This window comes from Pholcus phalangioides, unplaced genomic scaffold (genome assembly GCF_987345545.1).
Source record: "Pholcus phalangioides strain wild (caught in Gottingen) unplaced genomic scaffold, Ppha-v1.0 ptg000003l_1, whole genome shotgun sequence".
Taxonomy (NCBI): Eukaryota; Metazoa; Arthropoda; class Arachnida; order Araneae; family Pholcidae; genus Pholcus; species Pholcus phalangioides.
Window position 1 is genome coordinate 8,228,902 of NW_028301596.1, and position 16,805 is coordinate 8,245,706.

A 16,805-nucleotide genomic window follows, 5' to 3' on the forward strand; every position below is an offset into this window, starting at 1 on the left:
GAGGTGATGGTACACATCAATACAAACAATTGTCATCAAAGAATGAATGGTCTAACATAACATGCAGTTTTAACGTTGCGTCTCCGCAAACGTTAAAACAGCATTCCTGCTGAAATTGATCGGGAGAAAATGAACACAATGCGTGCAAATGTAACCTAGGAAAGAAGAAACCGCAATTAAATCTGCGTCACAGTGAATAAAAGGCGCGGACGCCAGCCCTGTGAAGTTAGCCAGCTCCGTTTCGCACAGCTGCCGATGCAAGCGCGCAAATGTTTTCGGATTGGGCCACCGTCTGTGGGGAAAACACTCACCGTACATTCGTGTTGCCTCTGTGGTACTTTCGTTTGCAGTTCCTTAAATGAAATGCCTGTCTGCTTTTTCAGTATTACATGCGTCATTATCCCGTACATTACAACTGTTAGAACGGTTGCACGCTGGGATAAGTTCACAGGACTGGCGTCCACGCCTTTTATTCACTGTGACGAAGATTTGCATATGGTTTCTTTTTCTTCCCCAGGTTACATATTCATGCATGGTGATCTTTTTCTCCTGATAAATTTCAACAGGAATGCCGTTTTAACGTTTCTGGAGCGGCCATTTCGAAACACGCTAGTATATTTGCGTTTCGTGTTAGACAATTCATTTATTGATGACAATTGTTTGTATTGGTATTGTACTATCACGGATTAAAGTTTTCCCCATCTTTTCTGAATCACCCTGTATAGAGGGGTACAAACGATAGTTACTATAATAACTGACTAGATGGAAGTGAAGCAACACTCTGAATGGGACAAGAAAGCACAAATGAAAAATATAGTTAAAGTTGGTGAGTTCTGAGTTGTCTATAGCTAATTAATCAGAAAATCAGCTATGAAACTTTAGGAATGTTTTAGTGGAAGGGCAAGGAGAAATTCTGAAGCCTCCTCTTTTAAATTATAGACAGCTTGTATATTTATTAAAAAATATATACACCACTTATTTGAGTGTTCACGAGACAAACATTAAAATGGTTGGAGGCAGGCGTGCGTGTGAAGTGATGCCCAGGGTGATGTGTCAGATAGAGGGGTGGGACTTATTATGAGTAAATATCCTATGGTACTATATTTCCCGTATTTTACAAGTCAAAACCATTATTGTTCGTAATTTTGGGTTTTGGGAAAAAGCTATCACCTCGATCTGGACCCCTCAACCTTGCCATAGGTCAAGGCTTGTACATTGTACAAATCGAAGAAAAATTTAAGTGCCAGCGAAATAGCCAAGCATATTTTTTCTTGAGCAAAAACGTCTGAAACATCTTTTTCTACCTTTTCAGCACTTATTGACCTTATCTTTTTTTTTTTTTCTTTATGCTCGCAGACATGTCGACATAAATTTTGAAAATTTTGTGTAGTCCTCAAGTCCAGATTATGCTAATCGCTCATGGAAATTTTTACCAATACCAATTTTTCACAGTCGCCAGACTTTTAAGCTCCACCAAGCAGATAGGAGTAGCGATCGCCCAGGGGCGGCTCGAGGAAAATCTCTGAGCGGGGTTGAGTTTTCGGAGCTTCGACCACGTTCTTTCGGTCGACAAAGCTTTTTTTCGCCCATTCAACTTGGATGTGGTGCTTCGTGCGGTTGCACGACCCAAGAGCCGCCCTTGGATCACCCCCTTCCCTCCCGTTTAGTGAAAAAAATTGTATCACTGGCATAGGGGTGGAGGTGGACATTCACTCTCCCCCGTTTGATTCCTGTATCCGCTTATGCATCTCTCTGGCTGAGAAGGCTAGTTTCATCTATACATATACCAATGCTACACGCCCGGTATATCCCTTCCAGTTTTTTCCCCCCGGACCAAGAAAATAATTTTTTTTTGGAGAGCCTTTTCATAAATTTATTATCAAAAACCTGACCGATTTTCCAGAACTGGGATTCCTGCCAAGCAATACACCATGCATCATTCCGTAAAAATGCTCCCTATACAGGAATAGGAATGATAAATAAAAACAGACACAAAATACAAGATAAAATTATTTTCGTCGGCATTTCCCCCTCCACATACACACAAAATACCCAATCATGGAACAGAAGGCCTACCCAAAAAGGAAAATTTAATCCCCCAGCGAAACAATTCCGAAACATTTCCAAAGATCCAATCAACTTGATGGACACGAAAGGTAGGAGGAAATCATATGGCGAGGGGGTGGGTGAAAGAGGTGAACCATTAACTCATGTCAAACCAACTGCGAACAAATGTCAATCAAAGAAACAAAAAGAACATTGTGCATATGATGTACCAATATCGTGACCTTGAAAAAGTAGTGCAATATAAGACAAAAAAAACTCAATTAGGTATTATATATTGTAAGGGCGTGCCGTGGTGCCATTGTCTACGGCCGAAAGAATATTTCTCTTTGGCTTTTAGTGCGGAGAAAGGAGGAATGATAATATTACTGGGATGAAAGGTTGGTACCAAAAATTGATAGCTGGAGGTAAAAAAAAAAGTGTTCCTGTTTGGCTGGGGGGTAATAATATCCCTTCCGGCTGGCTGGCTACCCTATTCCTCAATTTCCAGTGTAGACAGCCAAGTACACGCGATGACATATAGTGCCATCGCATGTCTCGTCATCTCGTTCTTTCTCTCTCCCCCGTCCTTTCTAAAACTTCACCCATTCGCAACATGTCCGAGCCCAAAGTAAAACTAAAAGGTTAATCAATAACCATTAAACCGCCATTAAAGGATCTAGCTAGCGTCATACTGATGGATAGGGTTACGATGATGGGTAGGACGATTCCGTGCTTCCCAAACAGCGATATTGATGTAAAGTGAAAAAAAATCCACGAGATTTACTTGGCGTTGTGGAAAGGAGAAGTAGGGAAGAGAGGAAAAAGGGCATTTTTTTTGCTTCAAGTTTAATGGAAAAACAGGGCACCTAAACTCGGTAATTACTACAATGTTGGGTTATTTAAATGCCGCTCCTTTATCGGTTAATGACTTTAGTTGTTGCTTGGCTTTTTTTTAAAATCAAGAAAGACAGGGCAACAACTTTCTAATTGGGTTTTGGGGCACACGGGGACTGTATAAAAAGTTAATTTTTTCATTTTAATAACTATACAACCCCTTGAAACATGAGTGACACATGTGAGTAGTACACGTTATTTGAAAATTTTTGCTAATTGGAAGTATACCTCTAGGATCAATCTTTGCCAATAAAAAATTCCATACCCCGTTTGCTTTTCACCCTGTATATGTGCTAAATAGCTCAATTAATCGTTTGAAGGGCAGGTATTATCCAAAACCCATAGGAAAAAAGGAAAACAGGTGCGTCCACTATAATGACCCCCTCCCCCTCAAAGAAGAGATTTGATATATTTACTCTCATTAGGACGTTTTTATTAAGAAAATTCTCTCTCGACATCTTAAATCATCAGTCATCGTATCTTAAATCGTATCCTTAAGGGCGGCAGAATTTCTAGGACCGGCACTGCTAAGAAATATTGTCTATTTCTTTTGTTTTGGACTGAAATGAAAATCAATAATCGCTATGGGGTGGTAAAATAACTGTTGCGTTGAACATTTTTTGAAAAAGCACTGCTGCAAAAGAAGCGTTTAAAAACAACTGTTATGTAGGCTTGTCTTTCTGAAAGCAATCGCTGCAAAGAACAGTGTTTGAAACGGATATCATTTTCAATTAACCAAACCTTCTAATTCTTAATTTTGAACTTTGGTTCATTGTCGAAGAGTTCTCATCATTTCATTTTTCCCCATTTATTTCCCATTAGTCGTGTTTATGCGAACGGGCCTTTCTCTCAAAAACAGAAGAAAAAAAAATTCAACCGGGCCGTGGGATTCCAAAGCTTGAGAACCACTGCCATAAACCGAAGGCATTGCACACATTTCTTTTCCCTTTGGCAGCCATAAAATCCTGGTCTGTCAACAATCGCCGCTGTGGTGGTCGAGTGGTCATAGTGACGGACTCGCACCACGAAGTCCCGAGTTCGACAGTGGTGGTCGGCTGAAGTTGTTTTTCAGTGGCTCCAACTTCGAGGCGCGAATAAGAGCGGTTAAAAAGTCTGGACACAGCAACAACACTACAAACGGTACAAATATTCAATCATTACACTTCACTTCTGAAATATAGATGACAGCACTGAAAAATCATACACAACACTAGATACACACTCAGACTGTTAGGTACACACATTTAACTTCCGGCACAATTCACTAGGTAGTAAATTGCCCCAAGTTTTGTTCGGTTTGAAAGAGGGACAAGAAAGGTCAATCAACATCAGGGCAATAGTTTTAAAGCCGGAAAGATGTCAGTTTCTACAATAATTACAACTACTAAAGCGCACACATGTGCACCTCGTTCTTATTCCCCTGTGGAATTTCTAACGAATGAGGACGTGTTGGAAGTTTGTTTCGGTGTAATGTTTGTTACAGTGTTGCCATCTAATTTTCGAACTACGAGTGAAGTGTAACTACGAGTGAAGTGTATTGACTGAATAACTTTTTCACGGGGAGATCGGCCATTCACAAGCGCATTCGAAAACAAACTCATTCCACATTGTTGACGACCTTAACTCTGTGATTGGCTTTGACTAAACCACGAACACTCGATACAGTTCGGAAGTTACAAGAGCTGGTTCGATAAATTGGGGCGACTAATCAGTTAATTGTTAGTCGCAGTTAAAACTTTTCTTTGAGTTAATCGACTCGAACAATCCGATTAAAATTTTATTAAAAAGAGTTTGTAAATTTGCTTGATTTTTTTTTTTTTTTTTTTTTGTGAAACCGATTAGAGATGTCTTGAATTACATACCTATTCACAACGTTTTAAATAAGTGACTACATTCAAATATGAGCGAATCAATAGTTTATCAAATTTTTTTTCAAGAATACAATTTCATTCAACGAAAACTGGTGTGGGTTTCAGTTCCAAATCGAGTTTAGAAACGAAAACTGGTTTTTTTTTGCCTCGATATTGCCTTTTTCTTTTGTCTCCCGCTACGCTTTGACACGTGAAAAAATATATATATACAGCATTACATACACAGGAAAAGGGTGGCTGGGGAAGGGAGAAGGAATGGAAAAATCTGTTCCTAAAATCGTTCTTTCCATTTCACATTTTATATTAAAAATAATACTTTGAGTTCTTTCGATTGCACATTGTCCAAATTTGTTGCCAAAAACCTACAGGTAAAGGAGTCAATTTAACTGACCGTTACGTTTTGAACGGTATTGTTCGTTTCGGATCCAAATTAGCACCAAATTGGTGCGATTTCGACTTACGAACATCGTTTGTAAGTCGGGGAGAGGCTGCAGTGTGTATAATATTTAAAAGTAGGTGCTGCTACCTAACTTATCAGTTAGAAATTTGAGATGAATAATATTTCTGTGATGGTACGGCTCGGTTGAAAAAAAGTTTATAATAGCTTTAAAAAAAGTCATTTCACAAGAGTCTAAAACGAGCATTGTAACTCTTATAGCAATGATCACACGAGGTCTAAAAAACAATTTTTCAACTTTAAAGTCTTGTTAATCTACATCCTCATCAAGGAAAGAAAACCCCACCAAACATTATTTCTTTCTAGCGACATATATCACATTAGTTGGCGACAACCAAAAGATTACCCTCAAGAGAAACATTTCTTTTCCATCCCATCCCACATGACCGTCTCGCAGAGACATATATAATGACAACTTTCATCCCTTAATTCACTGCAGCTTGAAGTTTGTTACAAACAAAAAAAAACATTTTGGAACAGACAAAGCCCTTCCTTCCCTACAGTATGCATCCTTGAAATGAAAAAAAACCACCCATTGGATAAATTGCCAGAAACAGAGACATCAGTGCGAAGAGAAAGTGGGAAAATAAAAAATCAATAGACTTTTGTGTCCGTGAAAAAATGTATATAAAAAGTCAGACTGAAAATTTGAAATGAGGCCAGAAAATGGTTTTTTTCCCCCCGTGGAGAAGAAAGAGGTACAGCATAGAAGTTCGCCATTTGCCGAGCTGGCTCTTCGAAGGTGTGTGTGCATGCGTGTGTGTGTGTATACAAAGCGCAGCTGAGACAACCGGGTGCCAAAGTGCAATCGATCAAAGACACAAAACACACGCGTAAATTTACAAACGCGCACCTGCGAATGGATAAATCTTCGGGGTGCTTTCCGATAGCCGAAAATTCGAAGAAACATCCTTTTCTACAGACGCGTAATGGCAAGCTTGAAAAGCGTGCACGTTCAATCTTTTTGTACAAGTACGCTTGAGGGGGTACGCTGTATGAGAATTTAAGCATTTTGCACAAGCACGGGCTGAAAATTTCACCAAAAACAGTTTCGGCATCTTGTGAGTGAGTGAGCGAGCGACCAAATGAAGCATTGAATGAGCGATGAAATGAATGGGTGAAGCAATGAAGTGATCAGGTGAGAAAATGAGAGTGATTCAAAGTCAGTGAGCGAATGAATGAGTGATTTAGCAAGTCAGTGAATCAGCAAGTAAGCAAGCGAGTGGGTGGGTGAATGAATGAGCTAATGTAATAGAGCCGGAAACATGTCATCGCTAGGACGAGGGAATTGAAAATTTGAGAGAGACTGTTTCATTCATTCCAACTTGTTGGATGCGAAATTCAAAAAGACGGCAAAACTAGAGGGAACTACAGCTAGTTGGATCATAATCACTCTCACTCGATTGTTTGTCGGTGAATTTTCCGTAAATTTCTTCAGGGGCCGTTCAAGTATTACGTAAGCAAATTTTTAGCCATTTTTGACCCCCTTCCCCTTTGTCAGCAAAACGCTGACCCCCTCTCCCCCTTGTCAGCAAAATTTCGTCATCAGCTCTGCCCCTCTGAATCCTAACTCATATTTTCATAAAGGGTGGTTGATGATGTAAGCATTATCCAAACCCCCCCCCCCTCCCCATCAAAAGTCAGCAAATCGGAAACCCCCTCTCCCCTCCCCCATCGGTGATGACATACTTGAACGGCTCCTCAGTGTACAAACCGGCGCTTATGCAAGCATGCTTGCACCGTGTGAGGGCGAAAGGTGGAATTGCGTACGCTTGTAAAAAAAAATGAAAATGCATGCATGCTTGCAGTTACGTGTGTAGCTACCTTAATACCAGACTTAAGATGTCTTTGAATCTAAACTACTAAAATATTCTTAGCACGAATATGATGCAGCGAAAAAAGGATCCCTCCACCATAGCACGTATAATTCATACAGATTTGGGGCCATTCAAGTATTACGTCGACATCGATTGGGGGAGGGGGGGGCACAAAAGGCTTAGGGGTGGGTCGCAATAAATTTGCTAAAGAGAAATTTTGAGTTCTTGGTCTTCAAACATTGAAATTAACACAAATTGATTACGTTAACATAAAAGTACTACTACCATTACTAAAAGTATTTTCTTCCAATATTTCAGTTTCTTTTAAATATTTTTTGCATCAAAAAAATTTTTTTGATCCTTCTTGGGGTAGTGATTCTCAACGTGGGCGTTAACGCCCCCTGGAGGGCGATGGAATGTTCCGGGGGGGGATGGAATGTTACGGTAGAAGCTATGGGTTAGATTGCGATTGGGGGCGATGGGAGAAAAAAATTTCTGAAGGAGGGAGCGATGAGAGAGGCAAAAAATTTTGGGAAACTATGGTCTAAGGGGTTCGTTCCCCCCCCCCTCCTCCGCCACTCCCGTCTCTGATCCCAATATGCGTTAGGAGGTGGGGGGGGGGATGACGAAATTTTGCTGACAACGGGGGGTCAGAGTTTTGCTGGCAAGTGGGGGGTGGGTCAAAAAAGGCTAAAAATCTGCCGACGTAATACTTGAATGGCCCCTTTCGATTGGATGATTCTCAACCATTTGGCAACTTGAAAATAAAAAAGAAAAGTCGGCAAAAATCTCCGTGATCACACTACTAATAATAGATAACTTCAACAAACGGAACCTTGACGCGAGAGAGCCGCGTCTCCCACAATCAAAAGGGGCTAAATATAGAATTACCAGAATGTATCCCTACAATGACGCTCGACATCCTAACTTGAACCTCGATCGATAGTAATCGATTAAAAAATTAGTTTTTGGTTTTGTGGACCCCATTGGGAGAAAAAGAAAATTTCGGGCCTCTCGTAAAATAGAAACGATACATGATAAAATTACTTCAAGGCCAAACTAATTGTACCAGAAATTAAAAGCGCCAAGCTCTTTCCCAACTTTTTGGTAGATTGAAATCTATCCGAAACATCATTAAAATATCAATAAATTATAACAAATTATATTAGTTTGTATTGGATTGTGGCCAGAAAGCACAAGACAACAGCGTCCCAGATAACATCTGAGATGAACACACATCTACAGGAAGGTGTATCGACAAAAACTATCCGCCGTAAACTGCGTCCAGCAAACATGCGCGGTAGAGCGGCTATTCCAAAACCATTGGTGACACCATGCAATGCCTTTAAACGACAAACATGGTGGCACGAACATAAGAATTGGACACAACAACAATGGGAGAATGCCATCACGTCGTTCACATTATTCCAAACTAACGGACGTGTTTTCGTTTAGAGAACGCCAGCGCAAGCCTATGACGTTCAAATCTCCTTCTTACTGTTAAGCATGGAGGGGGATCATTGATGCTGTGGGGTGTGATGTCTCACCGTAGTCTCGGCCCACTTGTTGTCCTGGATGGGCGGGTTAATGCAGCGGTTTATGTCAGTATTCTGGCCGACCATCTTCTTCCAATGTTTGTTCCCTGATTCTCAACCAGTGTTCCAAGATAATTCGCCCGTTCACACTGCTGGAATTGTCGAAGACTGACTTGATGAGCACCATGATGAACTGCAACACCTCGTGTGGCCCGCTCGGTCCCCTTATCTTAATATCATTGAACCTTTGTGGGGTATTTTGCAGGCAAAAATGTGCAGTAGGTTTCCACCTCCAAAGACACGTTCTGAATTAGTGACCTTTTTGCAGGAGTGGCTACGTATCCCCGTGACTGTGGTGCATGACTTGTATTTGTCCATCCCATGACGGATACAAGCTGTAATTAATGCAAAAGGAGGGCAACTGCCTATTAATAAAGATTTTGTCTCATTTCACACGTGCTCATATTATTTTGTCCAACCCCTGTATGTTTCACTATTTATTGCTGTTCATTTTAGAAATATTTTTAAGCATTTTTAAATGCATATTTTTGCACTCCTAAAAACCTGTTAATTTTTGCGCATATTTATTTTAGTTTTACAGCATATTTTTCTTTTCTCTAGGTATATACATACACTTCAGTGCTTTTAATAGGATGCATATTTTTCATTTTTTTTGGGTCATGTTACTACTTTTTATATGCCCTTTTTTCATTTTTATTTTTTAGAGCATATTTTCCTTTTTTAGGGAAGCTTCAACATTTTTAAATGCATGTTTTTTTTTTTTTTCATTTAACGTAAATACGTATTTCAGCATTTTTAAAGGCATATTTTAGACTTTTTTTAAATTTTTTTTCCACGCATTCAAGCGCATTTTTTTTTTCATCTTTGAGTATATTTTTCATTTTTAGTGACATACCTCGGAATTATTGGATGAATTTGCTTTAATTTTTCGAGCATATTTTTGATTTCATGGCATATCTCGGCAGATGTATCTTTACTTTTGGTGCACGTTTCATCATTTTTATAGTGCAATAGCCACAATACTCGGCAATGCCGGGTTTTCTTCGATTGCCGGGAGGATTGAAAAAGTGGCAAACCATCTTAGGAATAAACTAAGACAAGGAATAAACTATAAAATACTGGCAGCATTAAAGAAGAGCCAAACCATTGAAAAGGCATATATGCATGTCTGAAACGCATTGTTAGGGAACCACGACAACCGAAGTAAACATTCTGAAAAAGATTGTTGGGGCCGAGGAACCATTGTTGCCCAACAATTTTTCGCCCATTTCGGGCATTTGTCCAGCTCTGACGAACCTTTAAAGCAGCCTATGGTTCAATCCCGGTCCTGTTTGGTATATACGCAAAATTTGGCGACGATCGGTCTAAGCTGTCAGAACAAACATTTAAATACAAGATATTTTCATCATTTTTAGAGAATAATTTTGTCGCATTTTTAGCGCATATAATCCAGGCTCAAGCTGTGGTGTTTCAACCATCATGGAAAAGCGGAAAAGAAAAATTATTTGGGATCGTTTTATCGGAGGAAAAAATTAGGCTTGGCTTATCAAGAAATTCGGCTGGAGCCTAAATCATTTTTCGATTCGCCAAGCCCTTTGGCGTAAACAATAAATTCCTAAACTTTTCGCTTTGGCAGCAAGCACCCTTGGGAATGGAATTTTAATACAGTGGATCCCGCTTGTGACCTTTTAAAAGAAAACCATCACGAAAAACGTTGTAAGCGGAAAAAACGCTTTATACGTTCGAAATCTTGAAACGTCAAACGCTGTAAAACCTCATTTTTTACGGCTAAATAATAATTTCCCTTGTATAACAATAGTATGCATTTTAAGTTCCCCTCCCCCAATTAACAGTCACCCCTTTTATACGCACGAGTGTCCGAAAAAGAATACTTTCCGAAAATAGTACTGAATTAGTAAAAGGTGGAAACACGAAAAAATAAATCGTACCAAGCGGAAGTTATAAACGGGAGCTCTTGCACAGTTCATCGCTGAAACCCCCTCTAAGTCAGTAAACATTTTCCCAGCATCATAAACGCAAAATGAATGAATGAACACAACAGGACTCTGCTACTGGACTTATCCAGTTGCCAAGATCTCTTCCAGTCCAGCTAATGCCGTGCACACAGTGAGGCGACCAAGAGGTACGGGAGTGAGCAATAGAAACTAGCGAAGAAAACAATTGTATTGGTTTGTTCCACATCGCACATACTCGAGCAGCGAGACAAAGAAGAGAAAGAGGCCACTCAACGAGATACGAGAGTCGAACAAACATGTTTGTTTTCCCCTCGATCTGCTGATTGGTCCGTTTCTCCTTTTTTCCTCCTCTTCAACGGAGGAATCATCGTCCCGTTGCATTTCAGAATTCCCCGGCCATTTTCTCTATCCTCTTCTACTATGTGTGTGGACACATCTCTTTCACCCCCCCCCCCCTATGCATTTTTTTTCCTTCCTAGTCGAATTTCTCTGAACTCGTACCTTTTCGCTCCACTATGAACCCAGCTTTACAAACTTCACGTACCGATTCATTTGAAATTCCATAGAGGATTGTGTACGAGGTGAAAGTACAGTCAAGTCTGGAGCAGTGGATGCCAATCTTTCAACATCGAATTAGTTAATCTGAGTCCCCTGAAGTCCCCTAATCGTTGGCTTGCGATGGGAATCATTTCGTTGAATAGAGACCTAATTTTATTGAACGGGGGACGATACAGCATTTGGGTGTAAACAGTGCGTTTTATTATACACAATAATTTAACAACGTTCAAGATACCAACCGGAAGGTCAATACATCGTTTCTAGTTAATGCAATTCGGTATAAACATTGGAGGGAAACTTTCTATAAACGGAAGGCACATCTGGCGTAATTCTAACAAACTCAGTGTGGTGTGGTATTTTTTTCTACTCCTCTCTCTCCTCATTCACGGACTCTGACGCAGTGGCGTACTTCAGAAAGAGGTCAAGGTTTGTTGCAGATAGATAGCTACTATTTGAAATAATAATGTGTTAAAGGAACTTCCCACCACTGGAAAATGAAATGCATCCGCGCAACAGCGGCAGGGGAGAAAATACCACGAATTGAATAATTATATATAAGCTGCGTTTTATTATTTTTATTTCTTTTTTAAACTCACTCGCGTAGCCATGCATTTCCTGTGATATTTCCATGGACGTCTTCATTTCCATTCCTCTTATAAAAAGAACATCATCATTATACGCATACTTTATTCATGTGTCATATCTTCTTGCACGTTCCTTTCTTCCCTCTTTCAATCTCTAATAGGCACTTCGAAATGCACTGTCACCGTCCGAATTGTGACGTTGGTACTCACAGAAAACACATCGAACACAATAGAAATTGCTCTCCTAATGTACGATGACAAAATATTGTTAAAGCACACATGCTCAGATCACTAAAGTGACCAGCGATGCAGCTCCACATCAGTTGAGTGGCCCGAGGGCACATTCTCAGATCACTTGAGTGATCTGGGACACTGTTCCAAATCACTCAAGCAGCCCACGACACGTTCTCAGATCACTTGAGTGACCCGTGGAATATTTACAGATTATTGCAACATTTTCCTAAGCCACTTCAGGGATCTGTTCAGATTGTTTTGTAAGACCTTGTATTTGTGGAAAAAAAAAATTATTTTTGTGAAAAGTTCATAAATTTTTGTGGAAAGTGAAACAATCTAGTTAATTTATCACAAAAGTATTGACCTACCAAATTTATGGTTTCCTTAAATTTGTAGGAAACTGAACGGTCGTTTGTCAGACCCATAATTTTGTGAAGGGTCCAGAAAACAAAGCCGAATTTCGGCTGGGCAGACGCCCTGCACTTGAGTGACCCGCGGTGTTGCTCCACCAATCCATTTAATTAACCCGCGACACACTTTCAAATCAATGAAGTGACCCGCACTCTCCTAAAGGTTGAACACTCTTGGTTTAACGGAAATCAATAACAATTTCGTACATGTCCATGTAAGTCAGGGGTGAAAAAGCTTTGTACCCATGACAAAACTTGAGAGGACAATATCTCGCCAATGGTAATTCTCATTAGCCATGTAAGTGTTGGAAAACCAAATACGAATGAAGAAACACTGATGGAATCGTCATTATCTCATACTCGTTTTAAATATATCACCACCAAAGCTATCATTTTTTACATAACCTTCATTAATTCGTATACACCACACTTAACATTAAAATATTATAAATTTATAGGATGTAAAGTAATGAAATATTTTCAGAATTGTTTAAAGTTCCGGATAAAATTCTCGAAAGCCTCAGATTTGATCGTGAGCAAGTGAGAGTTTGTGCCCTCTATGAGCGTAAATCAATTTCACAAACTATATTGTTCATCGCCACTCTGCCCAGAAATTATTTTTCTCGTTCCCCCTTCCTCCCTAAGCGATCCTATATTACACTCACTACCATCCTGGGACCATTTCATTGCCCACGGAGGAGGGGGCAATATTATAAGCTCTTTACCACCCTTTCAACTCCGCACGGATCACAAGACCCGCCTCCTGTGCTTACTTTGTTCTTTGAATTGTACACATGGTTTGTTGAACAATTGTACATAATTGTTTTTCAAATCTTCACCGAAGTCACGAAAACCTGGTAGGTGAATCTAAATTAGGCAGTACTCAACCAAAACAACAGATTTTCGAAGTGGTTTAAGCACAATGGATTCCATGCAAACAATCAGCGAACTCATACGAAAACGCAAAGAATGTGAATTTCCATTGTGTTTGGCCTTCATTGAGGTTGCAAAATCTTTGATTCCATCTTCACATTAGCTGTAGTTAAAGCTTCAGACACAAATGTGGAAGAGAAAATCTAGAAAGATATCATTAAGAGAATTCATGATGAAGCAATTGCAACTACAGTATTCGTTCGAATAAAAGGAAAGAAAATATAGAACGTGTGGAGAAAGTCAGACAAGTTGATACTATCTCAGCAAAGGGCGCGGTAGCCCAGGTCGATAAGATATTCACCTACCAAAGGCTGTTCAGAGGTGTCGCGAGTTCGATATCCGGTTCATTCTCGTCAGAAACTTTCCTGGCACAAGGGTACAACACATACGACGGCATGACCACAGAAAAAGATTGCTACCGCAGGGAGGGGGTAGCGCGCCAACCTCTCGGTGCGTATAAAAAAGGCTGGCGTTCGGAATCGGCATTAAATTGTAGGTCCCGGTCTAATTAGCCCTTATGTGCAGAAAATGACCGTGGTGCAACAAAAATGATCAATATCCCAGCAAAGTTAGAAGTATTTTGAGAACTGGATTAAGTATGAAAAAAAGAAGTATAAAATGTAGAATTTATCATCTATTTACGTTCTGCTGATGACACTGTCATCTTCAGCAATATCAAAGATGAATTTAAGAACTGACAAAATATAGAGGTCAATGAGGTTCGAAAATGAACCGGCAGACGGAAAAAAATATGCTCAACAATTTCACGTCAAAAATAATATTTCGTTCAATGTATTCAGCAACGCAAAGATGGGGAAAAAAATGAAGCTACGTTTTCCTGGGACGAGAAATAACCATGGACAATCACGAATAAAACGCCTTCGAAAAATAAATAGTGTAATTACTCATGAAAAATTTTAGGCACCATTAAATAATTTTTTTAGCCGCCATGGTGACTTGGCTATACTGAGATTTGCCAGGCCCTGCAAAACACCCACGGGCCACCAACTCATACTGAGGTATTGATAATTGCGAGAAGAATCAACGCACAGATTTTTACAAGGGATTACTCATGTAATTTACAGTGGCATATTAATACACTCGTGTGCAAAATTAATAGAATTAACCACATTATGTCGAATTTCTGAAAAACTAATGGATACATTTCAATGAAATTTGGTACGAAAACACAGTCATAACAGAGAAAGAGATGTATCGTACAAAATTCATAGCATGCATGCATGATTGTCAGTAAAGCGCATCACTGCAGGAATGTCCAAAATCCACGTCCCTCTCAGTCAGACAGGTCGTACGCACAGCTGGATACTGGACACGAGGCAGTTGATGAGTCCCTGAGGCAATCGATCCCACTCCAGCAGCAACGCAGTTTTCAGCTGGTTCTCGGAGGGGGGATGGGGCGAGATGCAATTGCACTCCCAAGAGCGTCCCAGACATGTTCTGTAGGGTTTAGGTTAGGAGATCTGGCTGGCCAATTTATACGCCGAATATTCTCACTTTCCAGATAATCGTTGACCAGGTGAAACCGATGTGGACGAGCGTTGTCGTCCATGAACAGGAACCGAGGGCCAACTGTACCACTTAAAAGTCGAACATGGGGCTCTAAAATTCCCTCTCTACACCTCCTAGCATTCAGGGACCCTCTGTCAAACACATGGACAGGTGTGCGGCCGTCCAACGTGATGCCTCAAATAGAAACAATGTGCAAATTCTCTTAATTTTGCACACGAGTGTACGAATGCGCCAACGAGGACCAGAATTGCATTAGAACAGAAATAATTGGAGACATTTATTCTCAAATTATTTTTTGTTAATTTTGATTAGTTCTGAAATCCCCTTTTTTCACCAATGCTGCAAAAGTTTGATTAACTACTGATTAATTAAATTTACATTGATTAGTTTTCATGAGAAATCACGTTAAATTTTAATTTATTTATTTCACTAATTCTAAAATTATTTCCTTCTCAATATATCTTGAAATAAATTCTTTGCAATAATTGTGTGCAATTATCCATTTATTAACTGTGAAATAGTCTCTATCACAAATTACGAAATTTTCTCTCATTAATGTTTTTTTTTTTCACCAATTCTGAAATTATTTGCATTCCATTTATTCTAGAATAATTTCCTTCGTTAATTCCGAAAATTATTTCTTTCATTAATTCTAGAATTAATCGTCTTTCAATGTTTTCAACCATTTCCTCCACCTCACCAGATCGCACCAGAACACACGTTCTGCCGCTGTGTCTCAATAAAGAGATACAGTCGATTCCCGTTTTAACGAATACCGTTACAGCGAGAATCTCGTTTAAAAACGAAAACTTTTCTAATCCCCCCCCAGATAAGTTCACATAGCAACAATTTAAGAATCTGGAATTCCTTTATTACGAATTGATTTCTCCGGTCTCTTGGAGTTCGTTATAACGGGATTCGACTGTATAAGTAGGTGGTCGAAGAAAATCTGGGCCTATGCTAAAAGCTGTGCGTGTATGTGTTATGAACATAACGCTTGTTTCTGTGCAATTCCTGCGCTGCCATCAATTTTTCAAGATATTAGTGAAGGGTAATTGAAGTAATTGTACCGTTGTAGGCATGTTGCTCTCTCTCCGGCGAGACTTTTCAAAGGGAAGATCAGCTCGTATTCACCCTTCGAAGGCGGGAATCACAGAAAACCAACTTCTGCCGTTTCTTAAAAACTGTCGGCAGGCCACGACAAGCAGCTCCAAAGGCCAAATATGGTTCGTGGGGTCATGCGTTGAAGACCCCCCCCCCCGCCTTAACGTATTTGTGTTGTCGGAGTTGTGCTTGTTTCGTGTTCATGCTGGTGCTGCCATTTGTTTCCATACTTTGAATTGAAGATGGTAAATGTTTGAATTGGTGATTATTCACCACAAACCACGACTTAAGAACGTGATTTTAAACATTTTCTTTCGCCTGCACTGCTTAACGAAAAACGGCGCTATTTATACAAATATATAAACAACGCCACAACAGGCAAAACGCCCAACGAGGTGGCTGAGAAAAAAGATGCCCATAAAAATATGGATGTCATATATTTCAAAAATACAGCAACCCAATTAAAAATGCAAATAACAAGTCTACAGATATGTTTTGGACAAAAAAAAAACCTTCATTACAGCGATGACTGTCGCGTTGTGTTAAATTTTTATTTTTTTAATTATTCCAACCAGTTTTTGCATACTTCCTTTAAAGAAAAAAAAAACCTGCAACCTCAGCAGGCATGTTTATATAAACCATACGAGTGTTTAATATCACAAAAGCTTTATCATTTTAAGCCACTTATATACATCGATACGTGCAGAACAAGAACATCAATGACGTGATTACGGTTATGTATCAAGTGCTACTTGCTGCTCGGCGATAACCTTTTGGCAACGAGAGATAATAAATCCGCAATCAAACCGTTCCAACTCTTGACATCCAAAGAATC

General features: G+C 39.7%; 1 protein-coding gene across 1 annotated transcript in view; it reads right to left on the reverse strand.

Annotated features, from left to right (window-relative positions):
- Positions 1–16,805, reverse strand: part of LOC149087999 (phosphatidylinositol 5-phosphate 4-kinase type-2 alpha-like) — a 47,608-nt gene that overhangs the window by 13,996 nt on the left and 16,807 nt on the right. The window lies entirely within an intron of this gene.